The following is a 24,353-nucleotide window of genomic DNA, read 5'->3' on the forward strand; positions in this document are numbered from 1 at the left end:
GAGGTTGGGTGAGCAAACGCAGGCCCTTTAAAGTAATACTGCGTGGTACCCATCCCATGGGTCCAAAATCTCCAGGTTCAAGGGCATCTTCCTACATCGAAAACATGCATGAGAAACCCAGAAGACGGTACACCGTGTGATCGGGAAAGGTTTCTAAAACGCACCTCATTTCTCATCTCCTTGTGCTCAGGCTCGCCATTCCAGCCGCTTTACTAGCAATCTCCCTCCTTGGAGAATGAGCACCTTTAACCTCCTGTTCCGTACAGGTTGCAAATTTGTCCTGAGGATGAACGGGAAGAGGGGGAACCAATGAGAGACTAGGTCTAGGTGTGGGGACAGGCACAGGTCACTCTATTTTCCCATCAGGAAGAAGAATTAACCACAGGCTCAGCCTGCCGCCCAGAACCACAATAGGGCCTGAAGCAATCCTGCGCTTTTGCGGCCAGCTCCCAAGAAAGCGAGTTGAAAAATGGAGCTCAGGGGCACTGCAATTCACAAACCTGCAGAGTTAGAAATGATAACTCTCGTCCACAAATATATTGAGGGAAGGCAACGAAGAGGATTTGAAAGCAAGGCAGAATTGCAGGAAACAGATTTCAGGAGGTAGATTCGAATCGCCTTTAAAGCACAGGAAAAGCGGCAAAACCTCGACCATGATGCCCTTGGCCAAAAAGGGCGTATGCGTTTTTTCCTGAATATATTCAGGAAAAAACGCATACGCCCTTTTTGGCCAACCAAGCAACCTGGAAAGGCAAATCAGCGCTACAAAGAAGTCTCGCTTCCCATCGGTCAAAAGGGCCATGCTGAATAAAGTGTCAAAACCAGAAATGCAGGACAGGCCATGGAGAAACGGGAGCCTTGCTACGCTGATGGGCGGGATGTAAATTGCCAACAGCCACTCTGGAGAAGTGTACGGTGTGTCCTGAAACATCTAAAACACTCAGCTTAGAGAGCATAGGGCACTTCCACTCATGGGCGTATAAATTGGGAAAACTAAAAATCAGCAAGACACAGGCACCCCAAAGTTTAGGGCTGCTCTGTTGACAAGAACCTCCACTTCGTTACACCTTAAATATCCCAGGAAAGAGAAAAATGGACAAGGAAGTTGTGGTCCTTATGTACAATGGCATATCACTCAGCCATGAAATTAACGTCATAAGGCTAGTAGCAGCATGATGAGAGGATTTAGGTACGACGATTCTAAGTGAAATAAGTCACACAGAAAAAGACACTTATCATAAGATATCACTTAGAGAGGGAATGTAAAAACCGCTACACTTGAACTGAATTACAAAACAGAACAGCGTCACACGTTTAGAAGACACACTATGGCTGCTTAAAGGGAAAGGTGAGGTGGGGTGATGCATAAAACAAGGGTTTCAAATTAGCTCAGATATCGTTCCATAAACCCAATATGTAATAGACAAGACCTACTCCTTGCTCAGTGAACTGGACTCAACACCCCCTGTTCACCGCCCAAGAATATATCTGACTAGTAAGAATCTTAAAACCAATGTATTGATATCCCTCTGTAAGTGAGTCAAGTGGGTGTAAAGCGGCATAAACACAGCATTGAAAAGCAGCTAAACCCCATTATAAAAATCAATTACTTTTAAAATCCCGTGAAACAAAGACAGTGAAAGAGAGAGAAATTCTTACAAAATTCGTTCAGGGGCTGGGATGCCACCTTTATTGACCATCTCTAGACCCACAGCTGATTGAGACAAAAGGGTGGACACTCTTCGGGCTGAGAGGTTTGGTGAGGTTGGGTGAGCAAATGCAGACCCTTTAAAGTAATACTGCGTGGTACCCATCCCATGGGTCCAAAATCTCCAGGTTCAAGGGCATCTTCCTACATCGAAAACATGCATGAGAAACCCAGAAGATGGTACACCGTGTGATCGGGACAGATTTCTAAATCGCACCTCATTTCTCATCTCCTTGTGCTCGGGCTCACCATTACAGCAGCTTTACTAGCAATCTCCCTCCTTGGAGAATGAGCACCTTTAACCTCCTGTTCTGTACAGGTTGCAAATTTGTCCTGAGGATGAACGGGAAGAGGGGGAACCAATGAGAGACTAGGTGTAGGTGTGGGGACAGGCACAGGTCACTCTATTTTCCCATCAGGAAGAAGAAATAACCACAGGTTCAGCCTGCCGCCCGGAAGCAGAACAGGGCCTGAAGCAATCCTGTGCTTTTGCCGCCAGCTCCCAAAAAAGCGAGTTGAAAAATCGAGCTCAGGGGCACTGCAATTCACGAACCTGCAGAGTTAGAAATGATAACTCTCGTCCACAAATATATTGAGGGAAGGCAACGAAGAGGATTTGAAAGCAAGGCAGAATTGCAGGAAACAGATTTCAGGAGGTAGATTCGAATCGCCTTTAAAGCACAGGAAAAGCGGCAAAACCTCGACCATGATGCCCTTGGCCAAAAAGGGCGTATGCGTTTTTTCCTGAATATATTCAGGAAAAAACGCATACGCCCTTTTTGGCCAACCAAGCAACCTGGAAAGGCAAATCAGCGCTACAAAGAAGTCTCGCTTCCCATCGGTCAAAAGGGCCATGCTGAATAAAGTGTCAAAACCAGAAATGCAGGACAGGCCATGGAGAAACGGGAGCCTTGCTACGCTGATGGGCGGGATGTAAATTGCCAACAGCCACTCTGGAGAAGAGTACGGGGTGTCCTGAAACATCTAAAAAACTCAGCTTAGAGAGCATAGGGCACTTCCACTCATGGGCGTATAAATTGGGAAAACTAAAAATCAGCAAGACACAGGCACCCCAAAGTTTAGGGCTGCTCTGTTGACAAGAACCTCCACTTCGTTACACCTTAAATCTCAAAGGAAAGAGAAAAATGGATAAGGAAGTTGTGGTCCTTATGTACAATGGCATATCACTCAGCCATGAAATTAACGTCATAAGGCTAGTAGCAGCATGATGAGAGGATTTAGGTACGACGATTCTAAGTGAAATAAGTCACACAGAAAAAGACACTTATCATAAGATATCACTTATAGAGGGAATGTAAAAACCGCTACACTTGAACTGAATTACAAAACAGAACAGCGTCACACGTTTAGAAGACACACTATGGCTGCTTAACGGGAAAGGTGAGGTGGGGTGATGCATAAAACAAGGGTTTCAAATTAGCTCAGATACCGTTCCATAAACCCAATATGTAATAGACAAAACCTACTCCTTGCTCAGTGAAGTGGACTAAACACCCCCTGTTCACCGCCCAAGAATATATCTGACTAGTAAGAATCTTAAAACCAATGTATTGATATCCCTCTGTAAGTGAGTCAAGTGGGTGTAAAGCGGCATAAACCCAGCAGTGAAAAGCAGCTAAACCCCATTATAAAAATCAATTACTTTTAAAAACCCGTGAAACAAAGACAGTGAAAGAGAGAGAAATTCATACAGAATTCGTTCAGGGGCTGGGATGCCACCTTTATTGACCATCTCTAGACCCACAGCTGATTGAGTCATAAGGGTGGACACTCTTGGGGCTGAGAGGTTTGGTGAGGTTGGGTGAGGAAACGCAGACCCTTTAAAGTAATACTGCGTGGTATCCATCCCATGGGTCCAAAATCTCCAGGTTCAAGGGCATCTTCCTACATCGAAAACATGCATGAGAAACCCAGAAGATGGTACACCGTGTGATCGGGAAAGGTTTCTAAAACGCACCTCATTTCTCATCTCCTTGTGCTGGGGTTGGCCATTACAGCCGCTTTACTAGCAATCTCCCTCCTTGGAGAATCAGCCCCTTTAACCTTCTGTTCCGTACAGGTTGCAATTTGTCCTGAGGATGAACGGGAAGAGGGGGAACCAATGAGAGACTAGCTCTAGGTGTTGGGACAGCCACATGTCACTCTATTTTCCCATCAGGAAGAAGGATTAACCACAGGCTCAGCCTGCCGCCCGGAAGCAGAACAGCGCCTGAAGCAATCCTGTGCTTTTGCGGCCAGCTCCCAAGAAAGCGAGTTGAAAAATGGAGCTCAGGGGCACTGCAATTCACAAACCTGCAGAGTTAGAAATGATAACTCTCGTCCACAAATATATTGAGGGAAGGCAACGAAGAGGATTTGAAAGCAAGGCAGAATAGCAGGAAACAGATTTCAGGAGGTAGATTCGAATCGCCTTTAAAGCACAGGAAAAGCGGCAAAACCTCGACCATGATGCCCTTGGCCAAAAAGGGCGTATGCGTTTTTTCCTGAATATATTCAGGAAAATACGCATACGCCCTTTTTGGCCAACCAAGCAACCTGGAAAGGCAAATCAGCGCTACAAAGAAGTCTCGCTTCCCATCGGTCAAAAGGGCCATGCTGAATAAAGTGTCAAAACCAGAAATGCAGGACAGGCCATGGAGAAACGGGAGCCTTGCTACGCGGATGGGCGGGATGTAAATTGCCAACAGCCACTCTGGAGAAGTGTACGGTGTGTCCTGAAACATCTAAAAAACTCAGATTAGAGAGCATAGGGCACTTCCACTCATGGGCGTATAAATTGGGAAAACTAAAAATCAGCAAGACACAGGCACCCCAAAGTTTAGGGCTGCTCTGTTGACAAGAACCTCCACTTCATTACACCTTAAATATCCCAGGAAAGAGAAAAATGGATAAAGAAGTTGTGGTCCTTATGTACAATGGAATATCACTCAGGCATGAAATCAACGTCATAAGGCTAGTAGCAGCATGATGAGTGGATTTAGGTACGACGATTCTAAGTGAAATAAGTCACAGAAAAAGACACTTATCGTAAGATATCATTTATAGAGGGAATGTAAAATCCGCTACACTTGAACTGAATTACAAAACCGAACAGCGTCACACGTTTAGAAAACACACTATGGCTGCTTAACGGGAAAGGTGAGGTGGGGTGATGCATAAAACAAGGGTATCAAATTAGCTCAGATACTGTTCCATAAACCCAATATGTAACAGACAAGACCTACTCCTTGCTCAGTGAACTGGACTCAATACCCCCTGTTCACCGCCCAAGAATATATCTGACTAGTAAGGCTCTTAAAATCAATGTATTGATATCTCTCTGTAAGTGAGTCAAGTGGGTGTAAATTGGCATAAACGCAGCAGTGAAAAGCAGCTAAACCCCATTATAAAAGTCAATTACTTTTAAAAACCCGTGAAACAAAGACAGTGAAACAGAGAGAAATTCATACAGAATTCGTTCAGGGGCTGGGATGCCACCTTTATTGACCATCTCTAGACCCACAGCAGATTGAGACATAAGGGTGGACACTCTTGGGGCTGAGAGGTTTGGTGAGGTTGGGTGAGCAAACGCAGACCCCTTAAAGTAATACTGCGTGGTACCCATCCCATAGGTCCCAAATCTCCAGCTTCAAGGGCATCTTCCTACATCGAAAACATGCATGAGAAACCCAGAAGATGGTACACCATGTGATCGGGAAAGGTTTCTAAAACGCACCTCATTTCTCATCTCCTTGTGCTCGGGCTCGCCATTCCAGCGACTTTACTAGCAATCTCCCTCCTTGTAGAATGAGCACCTTTAACCTCCTGTTCCGTACAGGTTGCAATTTGTCCTGAGGATGAACGTGAAGAGGGGGAACCAATGAGAGACTAGGTCTAGGTGTGGGGACAGGCACAGGTCACTCTATTTTCCCATCAGGAAGAAGAATTAACCACAGGCTCAGCCTGCCGCCCGGAACCACAATAGGGCCTGAAGCAATCCTGCGCTTTTGGGGCCAGCTCCCAAGAAAGCGAGTTGAAAAATGGAGCTCAGGGGCACTGCAATTCACAAACCTGCAGAGTTATAAATGATAACTCTCGTCCACAAATATATTGAGGGAAGGCAATGAAGAGGATTTGAAAGCAAGGCAGAATTGCAGGAAACAGATTTCAGGAGGTAGGTTCGAATCGCCTTTAAAGCACAGGAAAAGCGGCAAAACCTCGACCATGATGCCCTTGGCCAAAAAGGGCGTATGCGTTTTTTCCTGAATATATTCAGGAAAAAACGCATACGCCCTTTTTGGCCAACCAAGCAACCTGGAAAGGCAAATCAGCGCTACAAAGAAGTCTCGCTTCCCATCGGTCAAAAGGGCCATGCTGAATAAAGTGTCAAAACCAGAAATGCAGGACAGGCCATGGAGAAACGGGAGCCTTGCTACGCTGATGGGCGGGAGGTAAATTGCCAACAGCCACTCTGGAGAAGTGTACGGTGTGTCCTGAAACATCTAAAAAACTCAGCTTAGAGAGCATAGGGCACTTCCACTCATGGGCGTATAAATTGGGAAAATTAAAAATCAGCAAGACACAGGCACCCCAAAGTTTAGGGCTGCTCTGTTGACAAGAACCTCCACTTCGTTACACCTTAAATATCCCAGGCAATAGAAAAATGGATAAAGAAGTTGTGGTCCATATGTATAATGGCATATCACTCAGCAATGAAATCAACATCATAAGGCTAGTAGCAGCATGATGAGAAGATTTAGGTACGACGATTCTAAGTGAAATAAGTCACACAGAAAAAGGCACTTATCATAAGATATCACTAATACAGGGAAAGTAAAAACCGCTACACTTGAACTGAATTACAAAACAGAACAGCGTCACACGTTTAGAAAACACATTATGGCTGCTTAACGGGAAAGGTGAGGAGGGGTGATGCATAAAACAAGGCTTCCAAATTAGCTCAGATACTGTTCCATAAACCCAATATGTAATAGACAAGACCTACTCCTTGCTCAGTGAACTGGATTCAACACCCCCTGTTCACCGCCCAAGAATATATCTGACTAGTAAGACTCTTAAAACCAATGTATTGATATCTCTCTGTAAGTGAGTCAAGTGGGTGTAAAGCGGCATAAACACAGCAGTGAAAAGCAGCTAAACCCCATTATAAAAATCAATTACTTTTAAAAACCCGTGAAACAAAGACAGTGAAAGAGAGAGAAATTCATACAGAATTCGTTCAGGGGCTGGGATGCCACCTTTATTGACCATCTCTAGACCCACAGCTGATTGAGTCATAAGGGTGGACACTCTTGGGGCTGAGAGGTTTGCTGAGGTTGGGTGAGAAAACGCAGACCCTTTAACGTAATATTGCGTGGTACCCATCCCATGGGTCCAAAATCTCCAGGTTCAAGGGCATCTTCCTACATCGAAAACATGCATGAGAAACCCAGAAGATGGTACACCGTGTGATCGGGAAAGGTTTCTAAAACGCACCTCATTTCTCATCTCCTTGTGCTCGGGTTGGCCATTACAGCCGCTTTACTAGAAATCTCCCTCCTTGGAGAATCAGCCCCTTTAACCTTCTGTTCCGAACAGGTTGCAATTTGTCCTGAGGATAAACGGGAAGAGGGGGAACCAATGAGAGACTAGCTCTAGGTGTTGGGACAGCCACATGTCACTCTATTTTCCCATCAGGAAGACGGATTAACGACAGGCTCAGCCTGCCGCCCGGAAGCAGAACAGGGCCTGAAGCAATCCTGTGCTTTTGCGGCCAGCTCCCAAAAAAGCGAGTTGAAAAATCGAGCTCAGGGTCACTGCAATTCACAAACCTGCAGAGTTATAAATGATAACTCTCGTCCACAAATATATTGAGGGAAGGCAACGAAGAGGATTTGAAAGCATAGCAGAATTGCAGGAAACTGATTTCAGGAGGTAGAGTCGAATCGCGTTTAAAGCACAGGAAAAGCGGCAAAACCTCTACCATGATGCCCTTGGCCAAAAAGGGCGTATGCGTTTTTTCCTGAATATATTCAGGAAAAAACGCATACGCCCTTTTTGGCCAACCAAGCAACCTGGAAAGGCAAATCAGTGCTACAAAGAAGTCTCGCTTCCCATCGGTCAAAAGGGCCATGCTGAATAAAGTGTCAAAACCAGAAATGCAGGACAGGCCATGGAGAAACGGGAGCCTTGCTACGCTGATGGGCGGGATGTAAATTGCCAACAGCCACTCTGGAGAAGTGTACGGTGTGTCCTGAAACACCTAAAAAACTCAGCTTAGAGAGCATAGGGCACTTCCACTCATGGGCGTATAAATTGGGAAAACTAAAAATCAGCAAGACACAGGCACCCCAAAGTTTAGGGCTGCTCTGTTGACAAGAACCTCCACTTCGTTACACCTTAAATATCCCAGGAAAGAGAAAAATGGATAAGGAAGTTGTGGTCCTTATGTACAATGGCATATCACTCAGCCATGAAATTAACGTCATAAGGCTAGTAGCAGCATGATGAGAAGATTTAGGTATGACGATTCTAAGTGAAATAAGTCACACAGAAAAAGACACTTATCATAAGATATCACTTAGAGAGGGAATGTAAAAACCGCTACACTTGAACTGAATTACAAAACAGAACAGCGTCACACGTTTAGAAGACACACTATGGCTGCTTAAAGGGAAAGGTGAGGTGGGGTGATGCATAAAACAAGGGTTTCAAATTAGCTCAGATATCGTTCCATAAACCCAATATGTAATAGACAAGACCTACTCCTTGCTCAGTGAACTGGACTCAACACCCCCTGTTCACCGCCCAAGAATATATCTGACTAGTAAGAATCTTAAAACCAATGTATTGATATCCCTCTGTAAGTGAGTCAAGTGGGTGTAAAGCGGCATAAACACAGCAGTGAAAGGCAGCTAAACCCCATTATAAAAATCAATTACTTTTAAAAACCCGTGAAACAAAGAGAGTGAAAGAGAGAGAAATTCTTACAAAATTCGTTCAGGGGCTGGGATGCCACCTTTATTGACCATCTCTAGACACACAGCTGATTGAGACAAAAGGGTGGACACTCTTCGGGCTGAGAGGTTTGGTGAGGTTGGGTGAGCAAATGCAGACCCTTTAAAGTAATACTGCGTGGTATCCATCCCATGGGTCCAAAATCTCCAGGTTCAAGGGCATCTTCCTACATCGAAAACATGCATGAGAAACCCAGAAGATGGTACACCGTGTGATCGGGACAGATTTCTAAATCGCACCTCATTTCTCATCTCCTTGTGCTCGAGTTGGCCATTACAGCCGCTTTACTAGCAATCTCCCTCCTTCGAGAATCAGCACCTTTAACCTCCTGTTCCGTACAGGTTGCAATTTGTCCTGAGGATGAACGGGAAGAGGTGGAACCAGTGAGAGACTAGCTCTAGGTGTTGGGACAGGCACAGGTCACTCTATTTTCCCATCAGGAAGAAGAAATAACCACAGGTTCACCCTGCCGCCCGGAAGCAGAACAGGGCCTGAAGCAATCCTGTGCTTTTGCCGCCAGCTCCCAAAAAAGCGAGTTGAAAAATCGAGCTCAGGGGCACTGCAATTCACGAACCTGCAGAGTTATAAATGATAACTCTCGTCCACAAATATATTGAGGGAAGGCAACGAAGAGGATTTGAAAGCAACGCAGAATTGCAGGAAACAGATTTCAGGAGGTAGAGTCGAATCGCCTTTAAAGCACAGGAAAAGCGGCAAAACCTCGACCATGATGCCCTTGGCCAAAAAGGGCGTATGCGTTTTTTCCTGAATATATTCAGGAAAAAACGCATACGCCCTTTTTGGCCAACCAAGCAACCTGGAAAGGCAAATCAGCGCTACAAAGAAGTCTCGCTTCCCATCGGTCAAAAGGGCCATGCTGAATAAAGTGTCAAAACCAGAAATGCAGGACAGGCCATGGAGAAACGGGAGCCTTGCTACGCTGATGGGCGGGATGTAAATTGCCAACAGCCCCTCTGAAGAAGAGTACGGGGTGTCCTGAAACATCTAAAAAACTCAGCTTAGAGAGCATAGGGCACTTCCACTCATGGGCGTATAAATTGGGAAAACTAAAAATCAGCAAGACACAGGCACCCCAAAGTTTAGGGCTGCTCTGTTGACAAGAACCTCCACTTCATTACACCTTAAATATCCCAGGAAAGAGAAAAATGGATAAAGAAGTTGTGGTCCTTATGTACAATGGAATATCACTCAGGCATGAAATCAACGTCATAAGGCTAGTAGCAGCATGATGAGTGGATTTATGTACGACGATTCTAAGTGAAATAAGTCACACAGAAAGACACTTATCGTAACATATCACTTATAGAGGGAATGTAAAAACCGCTACACTTGAAATGAATTACAAAACAGAACAGCGTCACACGTTTAGAAAACACATTATGGCTGCTTAACGGGAAAGGTGAGGAGGGGTGATGCATAAAACAAGGCTTCCAAATTAGCTCAGATACTGTTCCATAAACCCAATATGTAACAGACAAGACCTACTCCTTGCTCAGTGAACTGGATTCAACACCCCCTGTTCACCGCCCAAGAATATATCTGACTAGTAAGACTCTTAAAACCAATGTATTGATATCCCTCTGTAAGTGAGTCAAGTGGGTGTAAACCGGCATAAACACAGCAGTGAAAAGCAGCTAAACCCCATTATAAAAATCAATTACTTTTAAAAACCCGTGAAACAAAGACAGTGAAAGAGAGAGAAATTCTTACAAAATTCGTTCAGGGGCTGTGATGCCACCTGGATTGACCATCTCTAGACCCACAGCTGATTGAGACATAAGGGTGGACACTCTTCGGGCTGAGAGGTTTGGTGAGGTTGGGTGAGCAAACGCAGGCCCTTTAAAGTAATACTGCGTGGTACCCATCCCATGGGTCCAAAATCTCCAGGTTCAAGGGCATCTTCCTACATCGAAAACATGCATGAGAAACCCAGAAGACGGTACACCGTGTGATCGGGAAAGGTTTCTAAAACGCACCTCATTTCTCATCTCCTTGTGCTCGGGCTCGCCATTCCAGCCGCTTTACTAGCAATCTCCCTCCTTGGAGAATGAGCACCTTTAACCTCCTGTTCTGTACAGGTTGCAAATTTGTCCTGAGGATGAACGGGAAGAGGGGGAACCAATGAGAGACTAGGTCTAGGTGTGGGGACAGGCACAGGTCACTCTATTTTCCCATCAGGAAGAAGAATTAACCACAGGCTCAGCCTGCCGCCCAGAACCACAATAGGGCCTGAAGCAATCCTGCGCTTTTGCGGCCAGCTCCCAAGAAAGCGAGTTGAAAAATGGAGCTCAGGGGCACTGCAATTCACAAACCTGCAGAGTTAGAAATGATAACTCTCGTCCACAAATATATTGAGGGAAGGCAACGAAGAGGATTTGAAAGCAAGGCAGAATTGCAGGAAACAGATTTCAGGAGGTAGATTCGAATCGCCTTTAAAGCACAGGAAAAGCGGCAAAACCTCGACCATGATGCCCTTGGCCAAAAAGGGCGTATGCGTTTTTTCCTGAATATATTCAGGAAAAAACGCATACGCCCTTTTTGGCCAACCAAGCAACCTGGAAAGGCAAATCAGCGCTACAAAGAAGTCTCGCTTCCCATCGGTCAAAAGGGCCATGCTGAATAAAGTGTCAAAACCAGAAATGCAGGACAGGCCATGGAGAAACGGGAGCCTTGCTACGCTGATGGGCGGGATGTAAATTGCCAACAGCCACTCTGGAGAAGTGTACGGTGTGTCCTGAAACATCTAAAACACTCAGCTTAGAGAGCATAGGGCACTTCCACTCATGGGCGTATAAATTGGGAAAACTAAAAATCAGCAAGACACAGGCACCCCAAAGTTTAGGGCTGCTCTGATGACAAGAACCTCCACTTCATTACACCTTAAATATCCCAGGAAAGAGAAAAATGGATAAAGAAGTTGTGGTCCTTATGTACAATGGAATATCACTCAGGCATGAAATCAACGTCATAAGGCTAGTAGCAGCATGATGAGAGGATTTAGGTACGACGATTCTAAGTGAAATAAGTCACACAGAAAAAGACACTTATCATAAGATATCACTTAGAGAGGGAATGTAAAAACCGCTACACTTGAACTGAATTACAAAACAGAACAGCGTCACACGTTTAGAAGACACACTATGGCTGCTTAACGGGAAAGGTGAGGTGGTGTGATGCATAAAACAAGGGTTTCAAATTAGCTCAGATACCGTTCCATAAACCCAATATGTAATAGACAAGACCTACTCCTTGCTCAGTGAACTGGACTCAACACCCCCTGTTCACCGCCCAAGAATATATCTGACTAGTAAGACTCTTAAAACCAATGTATTGATATCCCTCTGTAAGTGAGTCAAGTGGGTGTAAAGCGGCATAAACACAGCAGTGAAAAGCAGCTAAACCCCATTATAAAAATCAATTACTTTTAAAAACCCGTGAAACAAAGACAGTGAAAGAGAGAGAAATTCATACAGAATTCGTTCAGGGGCTGGGATGCCACCTTTATTGACCATCTCTAGACCCACAGCTGATTGAGTCATAAGGGTGGACACTCTTGGGGCTGAGAGGTTTGGTGAGGTTGGGTGAGCAAACGCAGACCCTTTAAAGTAATACTGCGTGGTATCCATCCCATGGGTCCAAAATCTCCAGGTTCAAGGGCATCTTCCTACATCGAAAACATGCATGAGAAACCCAGACGATGGTACACCGTGTGATCGGGAAAGGTTTCTAAAACGCACCTCATTTCTCATCTCCTTGTGCTGGGGTTGGCCATTACAGCCGCTTTACTAGCAATCTCCCTCCTTGGAGAATCAGCCCCTTTAACCTTCTGTTCCGTACAGGTTGCAATTTGTCCTGAGGATGAACGGGAAGAGGGGGAACCAATGAGAGACTAGCTCTAGGTGTTGGGACAGCCACATGTCACTCTATTTTCCCATCAGGAAGAAGGATTAACCACAGGCTCAGCCTGCCGCCCGGAAGCAGAACAGCGCCTGAAGCAATCCTGTGCTTTTGCGGCCAGCTCCCAAGAAAGCGAGTTGAAAAATGGAGCTCAGGGGCACTGCAATTCACAAACCTGCAGAGTTAGAAATGATAACTCTCGTCCACAAATATATTGAGGGAAGGCAACGAAGAGGATTTGAAAGCAAGGCAGAATAGCAGGAAACAGATTTCAGGAGGTAGATTCGAATCGCCTTTAAAGCACAGGAAAAGCGGCAAAACCTCGACCATGATGCCCTTGGCCAAAAAGGGCGTATGCGTTTTTTCCTGAATATATTCAGGAAAATACGCATACGCCCTTTTTGGCCAACCAAGCAACCTGGAAAGGCAAATCAGCGCTACAAAGAAGTCTCGCTTCCCATCGGTCAAAAGGGCCATGCTGAATAAAGTGTCAAAACCAGAAATGCAGGACAGGCCATGGAGAAACGGGAGCCTTGCTACGCGGATGGGCGGGATGTAAATTGCCAACAGCCACTCTGGAGAAGTGTACGGTGTGTCCTGAAACATCTAAAAAACTCAGATTAGAGAGCATAGGGCACTTCCACTCATGGGCGTATAAATTGGGAAAACTAAAAATCAGCAAGACACAGGCACCCCAAAGTTTAGGGCTGCTCTGTTGACAAGAACCTCCACTTCATTACACCTTAAATATCCCAGGAAAGAGAAAAATGGATAAAGAAGTTGTGGTCCTTATGTACAATGGAATATCACTCAGGCATGAAATCAACGTCATAAGGCTAGTAGCAGCATGATGAGTGGATTTAGGTACGACGATTCTAAGTGAAATAAGTCACAGAAAAAGACACTTATCGTAAGATATCATTTATAGAGGGAATGTAAAATCCGCTACACTTGAACTGAATTACAAAACAGAACAGCGTCACACGTTTAGAAAACACACTATGGCTGCTTAACGGGAAAGGTGAGGTGGGGTGATGCATAAAACAAGGGTTTCAAATTAGCTCAGATACTGTTCCATAAACCCAATATGTAACAGACAAGACCTACTCCTTGCTCAGTGAACTGGACTCAATACCCCCTGTTCACCGCCCAAGAATATATCTGACTAGTAAGGCTCTTAAAATCAATGTATTGATATCTCTCTGTAAGTGAGTCAAGTGGGTGTAAATTGGCATAAACGCAGCAGTGAAAAGCAGCTAAACCCCATTATAAAAGTCAATTACTTTTAAAAACCCGTGAAACAAAGACAGTGAAACAGAGAGAAATTCATACAGAATTCGTTCAGGGGCTGGGATGCCACCTTTATTGACCATCTCTAGACCCACAGCAGATTGAGACATAAGGGTGGACACTCTTGGGGCTGAGAGGTTTGGTGAGGTTGGGTGAGCAAACGCAGACCCCTTAAAGTAATACTGCGTGGTACCCATCCCATAGGTCCCAAATCTCCAGCTTCAAGGGCATCTTCCTACATCGAAAACATGCATGAGAAACCCAGAAGATGGTACACCATGTGATCGGGAAAGGTTTCTAAAACGCACCTCATTTCTCATCTCCTTGTGCTCGGGCTCGCCATTCCAGCGACTTTACTAGCAATCTCCCTCCTTGTAGAATGAGCACCTTTAACCTCCTGTTCCGTACAGGTTGCAATTTGTCCTGAGGATGAACGTGAAGAGGGGGAACCAATGAGAGACTAGGTCTAGGTGTGGGGACAGGCACAGGTCACTCTATTTTCCCATCAGGAAGAAGAATTAACCACAGGCTCAGCCTGCCGCCCGGAACCACAATAGGGCCTGAAGCAATCCTGCGCTTTTGGGGCCAGCTCCCAAGAAAGCGAGTTGAAAAATGGAGCTCAGGGGCACTGCAATTCACAAACCTGCAGAGTTATAAATGATAACTCTCGTCCACAAATATATTGAGGGAAGGCAATGAAGAGGATTTGAAAGCAAGGCAGAATTGCAGGAAACAGATTTCAGGAGGTAGGTTCGAATCGCCTTTAAAGCACAGGAAAAGCGGCAAAACCTCGACCATGATGCCCTTGGCCAAAAAGGGCGTATGCGTTTTTTCCTGAATATATTCAGGAAAAAACGCATACGCCCTTTTTGGCCAACCAAGCAACCTGGAAAGGCAAATCAGCGCTACAAAGAAGTCTCGCTTCCCATCGGTCAAAAGGGCCATGCTGAATAAAGTGTCAAAACCAGAAATGCAGGACAGGCCATGGAGAAACGGGAGCCTTGCTACGCTGATGGGCGGGAGGTAAATTGCCAACAGCCACTCTGGAGAAGTGTACGGTGTGTCCTGAAACATCTAAAAAACTCAGCTTAGAGAGCATAGGGCACTTCCACTCATGGGCGTATAAATTGGGAAAATTAAAAATCAGCAAGACACAGGCACCCCAAAGTTTAGGGCTGCTCTGTTGACAAGAACCTCCACTTCGTTACACCTTAAATATCCCAGGCAATAGAAAAATGGATAAAGAAGTTGTGGTCCATATGTATAATGGCATATCACTCAGCAATGAAATCAACATCATAAGGCTAGTAGCAGCATGATGAGAAGATTTAGGTACGACGATTCTAAGTGAAATAAGTCACACAGAAAAAGGCACTTATCATAAGATATCACTAATACAGGGAAAGTAAAAACCGCTACACTTGAACTGAATTACAAAACAGAACAGCGTCACACGTTTAGAAAACACATTATGGCTGCTTAACGGGAAAGGTGAGGAGGGGTGATGCATAAAACAAGGCTTCCAAATTAGCTCAGATACTGTTCCATAAACCCAATATGTAATAGACAAGACCTACTCCTTGCTCAGTGAACTGGATTCAACACCCCCTGTTCACCGCCCAAGAATATATCTGACTAGTAAGACTCTTAAAACCAATGTATTGATATCTCTCTGTAAGTGAGTCAAGTGGGTGTAAAGCGGCATAAACACAGCAGTGAAAAGCAGCTAAACCCCATTATAAAAATCAATTACTTTTAAAAACCCGTGAAACAAAGACAGTGAAAGAGAGAGAAATTCATACAGAATTCGTTCAGGGGCTGGGATGCCACCTTTATTGACCATCTCTAGACCCACAGCTGATTGAGTCATAAGGGTGGACACTCTTGGGGCTGAGAGGTTTGCTGAGGTTGGGTGAGAAAACGCAGACCCTTTAACGTAATATTGCGTGGTACCCATCCCATGGGTCCAAAATCTCCAGGTTCAAGGGCATCTTCCTACATCGAAAACATGCATGAGAAACCCAGAAGATGGTACACCGTGTGATCGGGAAAGGTTTCTAAAACGCACCTCATTTCTCATCTCCTTGTGCTCGGGTTGGCCATTACAGCCGCTTTACTAGAAATCTCCCTCCTTGGAGAATCAGCCCCTTTAACCTTCTGTTCCGAACAGGTTGCAATTTGTCCTGAGGATAAACGGGAAGAGGGGGAACCAATGAGAGACTAGCTCTAGGTGTTGGGACAGCCACATGTCACTCTATTTTCCCATCAGGAAGACGGATTAACGACAGGCTCAGCCTGCCGCCCGGAAGCAGAACAGGGCCTGAAGCAATCCTGTGCTTTTGCCGCCAGCTCCCAAAAAAGCGAGTTGAAAAATCGAGCTCAGGGTCACTGCAATTCACAAACCTGCAGAGTTATAAATGATAACTCTCGTCCACAAATATATTGAGGGAAGGCAACGAAGAGGATTTGAAAGCATAGCAGAATTGCAGGAAACTGATTTCAGGAGGTAGAGTCGAATCGCGTTTAAAGCACAGGAAAAGCGGCAAAACCTCTACCATGATGCCCTTGGCCAAAAAGGGCGTATGCGTTTTTTCCTGAATATATTCAGGAAAAAACGCATACGCCCTTTTTGGCCAACCAAGCAACCTGGAAAGGCAAATCAGTGCTACAAAGAAGTCTCGCTTCCCATCGGTCAAAAGGGCCATGCTGAATAAAGTGTCAAAACCAGAAATGCAGGACAGGCCATGGAGAAACGGGAGCCTTGCTACGCTGATGGGCGGGATGTAAATTGCCAACAGCCACTCTGGAGAAGTGTACGGTGTGTCCTGAAACACCTAAAAAACTCAGCTTAGAGAGCATAGGGCACTTCCACTCATGGGCGTATAAATTGGGAAAACTAAAAATCAGCAAGACACAGGCACCCCAAAGTTTAGGGCTGCTCTGTTGACAAGAACCTCCACTTCGTTACACCTTAAATATCCCAGGAAAGAGAAAAATGGATAAGGAAGTTGTGGTCCTTATGTACAATGGCATATCACTCAGCCATGAAATTAACGTCATAAGGCTAGTAGCAGCATGATGAGAGGATTTAGGTACGACGATTCTAAGTGAAATAAGTCACACAGAAAAAGACACTTATCATAAGATATCACTTAGAGAGGGAATGTAAAAACCGCTACACTTGAACTGAATTACAAAACAGAACAGCGTCACACGTTTAGAAGACACACTATGGCTGCTTAAAGGGAAAGGTGAGGTGGGGTGATGCATAAAACAAGGGTTTCAAATTAGCTCAGATATCGTTCCATAAACCCAATATGTAATAGACAAGACCTACTCCTTGCTCAGTGAACTGGACTCAACACCCCCTGTTCACCGCCCAAGAATATATCTGACTAGTAAGAATCTTAAAACCAATGTATTGATATCCCTCTGTAAGTGAGTCAAGTGGGTGTAAAGCGGCATAAACACAGCAGTGAAAAGCAGCTAAACCCCATTATAAAAATCAATTACTTTTAAAATCCCGTGAAACAAAGACAGTGAAAGAGAGAGAAATTCTTACAAAATTCGTTCAGGGGCTGGGATGCCACCTTTATTGACCATCTCTAGACCCACAGCTGATTGAGACAAAAGGGTGGACACTCTTCGGGCTGAGAGGTTTGGTGAGGTTGGGTGAGCAAATGCAGACCCTTTAAAGTAATACTGCGTGGTACCCATCCCATGGGTCCAAAATCTCCAGGTTCAAGGGCATCTTCCTACATCGAAAACATGCATGAGAAACCCAGAAGATGGTACACCGTGTGATCGGGACAGATTTCTAAATCGCACCTCATTTCTCATCTCCTTGTGCTCGGGCTCACCATTACAGCAGCTTTACTAGCAATCTCCCTCCTTGGAGAATGAGCACCTTTAACCTCCTGTTCTGTACAGGTTGCAAATTTGTCCTGAGGATGAACGGGAAGAGGGGGAACCAATGAGAGACTAGGTGTAGGTGTGGGGACAGGCACAGGTCACTCTATTTTCCCATCAGGAAGAAGAAATAACCACAGGTTCAGCCTGCCGCCCGGAAGCAGAACAGGGCCTGAAGCAATCCTGTGCTTTTGCCGCCAGCTCCCAAAAAAGCGAGTTGAAAAATCGAGCTCAGGGGCACTGCAATTCACGAACCTGCAGAGTTAGAAATGATAACTCTCGTCCACAAATATATTGAGGGAAGGCAACGAAGAGGATTTGAAAGCAAGGCAGAATTGCAGGAAACAGATTTCAGGAGGTAGATTCGAATCGCCTTTAAAGCACAGGAAAAGCGGCAAAACCTCGACCATGATGCCCTTGGCCAAAAAGGGCGTATGCGTTTTTTCCTGAATATATTCAGGAAAAAACGCATACGCCCTTTTTGGCCAACCAAGCAACCTGGAAAGGCAAATCAGCGCTACAAAGAAGTCTCGCTTCCCATCGGTCAAAAGGGCCATGCTGAATAAAGTGTCAAAACCAGAAATGCAGGACAGGCCATGGAGAAACGGGAGCCTTGCTACGCTGATGGGCGGGATGTAAATTGCCAACAGCCACTCTGGAGAAGAGTACGGGGTGTCCTGAAACATCTAAAAAACTCAGCTTAGAGAGCATAGGGCACTTCCACTCATGGGCGTATAAATTGGGAAAACTAAAAATCAGCAAGACACAGGCACCCCAAAGTTTAGGGCTGCTCTGTTGACAAGAACCTCCACTTCGTTACACCTTAAATCTCAAAGGAAAGAGAAAAATGGATAAGGAAGTTGTGGTCCTTATGTACAATGGCATATCACTCAGCCATGAAATTAACGTCATAAGGCTAGTAGCAGCATGATGAGAGGATTTAGGTACGACGATTCTAAGTGAAATAAGTCACACAGAAAAAGACACTTATCATAAGATATCACTTATAGAGGGAATGTAAAAACCGCTACACTTGAACTGAATTACAAAACAGAACAGCGTCACACGTTTAGAAGACACACTATGGCTGCTTAACGGGAAAGGTGAGGTGGGGTGATGCATAAAACAAGGGTTTCAAATTAGCTCAGATACCGTTCCATAAACCCAATATGTAATAGACAAAACCTACTCCTTGCTCAGTGAAGTGGACTAAACACCCCCTGTTCACCGCCCAAGAATATATCTGACTAGTAAGAATCTTAAAACCAATGTATTGATATCCCTCTGTAAGTGAGTCAAGTGGGTGTAAAGCGGCATAAACACACCAGTGAAAAGCAGCTAAACCCCATTATAAAAATCAATGACTTTTAAAAACCCGTGAAACAAAGACAGTGAAAGAGAGAGAAATTCTTACAAAATTCGTTCAGGGGCTGTGATGCCACCTGGATAGACCATCTCTAGACCCACAGCAGATTGAGACATAAGGGTGGACACTCTTGGGGCTGAGAGGTTTGGTGAGGTTGGGTGAGCAAACGCAGACCCTTTAAAGTAATACTGCGTGGTACCCATCCCATGGGTCCAAAATCTCCAGGTTCAAGGGCATCTTCCTACATCGAAAACATGCATGAGAAACTCGGAAGATGGTACACGGTGTGATCGGGAAAGGTTTCTAAAACGCACCTCATTTCTCATCTCCTTGTGCTCGGGTTGGCCATTACAGTCGCTTTACTAGCAATCTCCCTCCTTCGAGAATCAGCACCTTTAACCTCCTGTTCCGTACAGGTTGCAATTTGTCCTGAGGATGAACGGGAAGAGGGGGAACCAGTGAGAGACTAGCTCTAGGTGTTGGGACAGGCACAGGTCACTCTATTTTCCCATCAGGAAGAAGAATTAACCACAGGCTCAGCCTGCCGCCCGGAACCAGAATAGGGCCTGAAGCAATCCTGCGCTTTTGCGGCCAGCTCCGAAGAAAGCGAGTTGAAAAATGGAGCTCAGGGGCACTGCAATTCACAAACCTGCAGAGTTAGAAATGATAACTCTCGTCCACAAATATATTGAGGGAAGGCAACGAAGAGGATTTGAAAGCAAGGCAGAATAGCAGGAAACAGATTTCAGGAGGTAGAGTCGAATCGCCTTTAAAGCTCAGGAAAAGCGGCAAAACCTCGACCATGATGCCCTTGGCCAAAAAGGGCGTATGCGTTTTTTCCTGAATATATTCAGGAAAAAACGCATACGCCCTTTTCGGCCAAGCAAGCAACCTGGAAAGGCAAATCAGCGCTACAAAGAAGTCTCGCTTCCCATCGGTCAAAAGGGCCATGCTGAATAAAGTGTCAAAACCAGAAATGCAGGACAGGCCATGGAGAAACGGGAGCCTTGCTACGCTGATGGGCGGGATGTAAATTGCCAACAGCCACTCTGGAGAAGGGTACGGGGTGTCCTGAAATATCTAAAAAACTCAGCTTAGAGAGCATAGGGCACTTCCACTCATGGGCGTATAAATTGGGAAAACTAAAAATCAGTAGGACACAGGCACCCCAAAGTTTAGGGTTGCTCTGTTGACAAAACCTCCACTTCGTTACACCTTAAATATCGCAGGAAAGAGAAAAATGGATAAGGAAGTTGTTGTCCATATGTACAATGGCATATCACTCAGCCATGAAATTAACGTCATAAGGCTAGTAGCAGCATGATTAGAGGATTTAGGTACGACGATTCTAAGTGAAATAAGTCACACAGAAAAAATCACTTATCATAAGATATCACTTAGAGAGGGAATGTAAAAACCGCTACACTTGAACTGAATTACAAAACAGAACAGCGTCACACGTTTAGAAGACACACTATGGCTGCTTAACGGGAAAGGTGAGGTGGGGTGATGCATAAAACAAGGGTTTCAAATTAGCTCAGATACCGTTCCATGAACCCAATATGTAATAGACAAGACCTACTCCTTGCTCAGTGAACTGGACTCAACATCCCCTGTTCACCGCCCAAGAATATATCTGACTAGTAAGAATCTTAAAACCAAAGTATTGATATCCCTCTGTAAGTGAGTCAAGTGGGTGTAAAGCGGCATAAACACAGCAGTGAAAAGCAGCTAAACCCCATTATAAAAATCAATTACTTTTAAAAACCCGTGAAACAAAGACAGTGAAAGAGAGAGAAATTCTTACAAAATTCGTTCAGGGGCTGTGATGCCACCTGGATTGACCATCTCTAGACCCACAGCTGATTGAGACATAAGGGTGGACACTCTTGGGGCTGAGAGGTTTGGTTAGGTTCGGTGAGAAAAGGCAGACGCTTTAAAGTAATACTGCGTGGTACCCATCCCATGGGTCCAAAATCTCCAGGTTCAAGGGCATCTTCCTACATCGAAAACATGCATGAGAAACCCAGAAGATGGTACACCGTGTGATCGGGAAAGGTTTCTAAAACGCACCTCATTTCTCATCTCCTTGTGCTCGGGTTGGCCATTACAGCCGCTTTACGAGCAATCTCCCTCCTTGGAGAATCAGCCCCTTTAACCTTCTGTTCCGAACAGGTTGCAATTTGTCCTGAGGATAAACGGGAAGAGGGGGAACCAATGAGAGACTAGCTCTAGGTGTTGGGACAGGCACAGGTCACTCTATTTTCCCATCAGGAAGAAGAATTAACCACAGGTTCAGCCTGCCGCCCGGAAGCAGAACAGGGCCTGAAGCAATCCTGTGCTTTTGCCGCCAGCTCCAAAAAAAGCGAGTTGAAAAATCGAGCTCAGGGGCACTGCAATTCACAAACCTGCAGAGTTATAAATGATAACTCTCGTCCACAAATATATTGAGGGAAGGCAACGAGGAGGATTTGAAAGCAAGGCAGAATTGCTGGAAACAGATTTCAGGAGGTAGAGTCGAATCGCCTTTAAAGCACAGGAAAAGGGGCAAAACCTCGACCATGATGCCCTTGGCCAAAAAGGGCGTATGCGTTTTTTCCTGAATATATTCAGGAAAAAACGCATACGCCCTTTTTGGCCAACCAAGCAACCTGGAAAGGCAAATCAGCGCTACAAAGAAGTCTCGCTTCCCATCGGTCAAAAGGGCCATGCTGAATAAAGTGTCAAAACCAGAAATGCAGGACAGGCCATGGAGAAACGGGAGCCTTGCTTCGCTGATAGGCGCGATGTAAATTGCAAACAGCCACTCTGGAGAAGTGTACGGTGTGTCCTGAAACATCTAAAAAACTCAGCTTAGAGAGCATAGGGCACTTCCACTCATGGGCGTATAAATTGGGAAAACTAAAAATCAGCAAGACACAGGCACCCCAAAGTTTAGGGCTGCTCTGTTGACAAGAACCTCCACTTCGTTACACCTTAAATATCCCAGTAAAGAGAAAAATGGATAAGGAAGTTGTGGTCCTTCTGTACAATGGCATATCACTCAGCCATGAAATTAACGTCATAAGGCTAGTAGCAGCATGATGAGAGGATTTAGGTATGACGATTCTAAGTGAAATAAGTCACACAGAAAAAGACACTTATCATAAGATATCACTTAGAGAGGGAATGTAAAAACCGCTACACTTGAACTGAATTACAAAACAGAACAGCGTCACACGTTTAGAAGACACACTATGGCTGCTTAACGGGAAAGGTGAGGTGGGGTGATGCATAAAACAAGGGTTTCAAATTAGCTCAGATACCGTTCCATAAACCCAATATGTAATAGACAAGACCTACTCCTTGCTCAGTGAAGTGGACTAAACACCCCCTGTTCACCGCCCAAGAATATATCTGACTAGTAAGAATCTTAAAACCAATGTATTGATATCCCTCTGTAAGTGAGTCAAGTGGGTGTAAAGCGGCATAAACACAGCAGTGAAAGGCAGCTAAACCCCATTATAAAAATCAATTACTTTTAAAAACCCGTGAAACAAAGACAGTGAAAGAGAGAGAAATTCTTACAAAATTCGTTCAGGGGCTGGGATGCCACCTTTATTGACCATCTCTAGACCCACAGCTGATTGAGACAAAAGGGTGGACACTCTTCGGGCTGAGAGGTTTGGTGAGGTTGGGTGAGCAAATGCAGACCCTTTAAAGTAATACTGCGTGGTACCCATCCCATGGGTCCAAAATCTCCAGGTTCAAGGGCATCTTCCTACATCGCAAACATGCATGAGAAACCCAGAAGATGGTACACCGTGTGATCGGGACAGATTTCTAAATCGCACCTCATTTCTCATCTCCTTGTGCTCGGGCTCGCCATTACAGCAGCTTTACTAGCAATCTCCCTCCTTGGAGAATGAGCACCTTTAACCTCCTGTTCTGTACAGGTTGCAAATTTGTCCTGAGGATGAACGGGAAGAGGGGGAACCAATGAGAGACTAGGTGTAGGTGTGGGGACAGGCACAGGTCACTCTATTTTCCCATCAGGAAGAAGAATTAACCACAGGTTCAGCCTGCCGCCCGGAAGCAGAACAGGGCCTGAAGCAATCCTGTGCTTTTGCCGCCAGCTCCCAAAAAAGCGAGTTGAAAAATCGAGCTCAGGGGCACTGCAATTCACGAACCTGCAGAGTTATAAATGATAACTCTCGTCCACAAATATATTGAGGGAAGGCAACGAAGAGGATTTGAAAGCAAGGCAGAATTGCAGGAAACAGATTTCAGGAGGTAGATTCGAATCGCCTTTAAAGCACAGGAAAAGCGGCAAAACCTCGACCATGATGCCCTTGGCCAAAAAGGGCGTATGCGTTTTTTCCTGAATATATTCAGGAAAAAACGCATACGCCCTTTTTGGCCAACCAAGCAACCTGGAAAGGCAAATCAGCGCTACAAAGAAGTCTCGCTTCCCATCGGTCAAAAGGGCCATGCTGAATAAAGTGTCAAAACCAGAAATGCAGGACAGGCCATGGAGAAACGGGAGCCTTGCTACGCTGATGGGCGGGATGTAAATTGCCAACAGCCACTCTGGAGAAGAGTACGGGGTGTCCTGAAACATCTAAAAAACTCAGCTTAGAGAGCATAGGGCACTTCCACTCATGGGCGTATAAATTGGGAAAACTAAAAATCAGCAAGACACAGGCACCCCAAAGTTTAGGGCTGCTCTGTTGACAAGAACCTCCACTTCGTTACACCTTAAATCTCAAAGGAAAGAGAAAAATGGATAAGGAAGTTGTGGTCCTTATGTACAATGGCATATCACTCAGCCATGAAATTAACGTCATAAGGCTAGTAGCAGCATGATGAGAGGATTTAGGTACGACGATTCTAAGTGAAATAAGTCACACAGAAAAAATCACTTATCATAAGATATCACTTAGAGAGGGAATGTAAAAACCGCTACACTTGAACTGAATTACAAAACAGAACAGCGTCACACGTTTAGAAGACACACTATGGCTGCTTAACGGGAAAGGTGAGGTGGGGTGATGCATAAAACAAGGGTTTCAAATTAGCTCAGATACCGTTCCATGAACCCAATATGTAATAGACAAGACCTACTCCTTGCTCAGTGAACTGGACTCAACATCCCCTGTTCACCGC

At 45.1% G+C, this 24,353-nt stretch overlaps 1 long non-coding RNA gene across 1 annotated transcript in view; it reads left to right on the forward strand.

Moving 5' to 3' along the window:
- The first annotated feature begins 12,530 nt into the window (after positions 1-12,530).
- LOC309630577 overlaps positions 12,531-24,353 on the forward strand; it is a 58,255-nt gene continuing 46,432 nt past the window's right edge. The window contains exon 1 of the long non-coding RNA XR_014245765.1: positions 12,531-12,645. This is a non-coding gene — a long non-coding RNA (uncharacterized lncRNA). The remainder of the gene's footprint in view (positions 12,646-24,353) is intronic.

This window comes from Balaenoptera borealis (assembly GCF_965194805.1).
Source record: "Balaenoptera borealis genome assembly, chromosome: 6".
Taxonomy (NCBI): domain Eukaryota; kingdom Metazoa; phylum Chordata; class Mammalia; order Artiodactyla; family Balaenopteridae; genus Balaenoptera; species Balaenoptera borealis.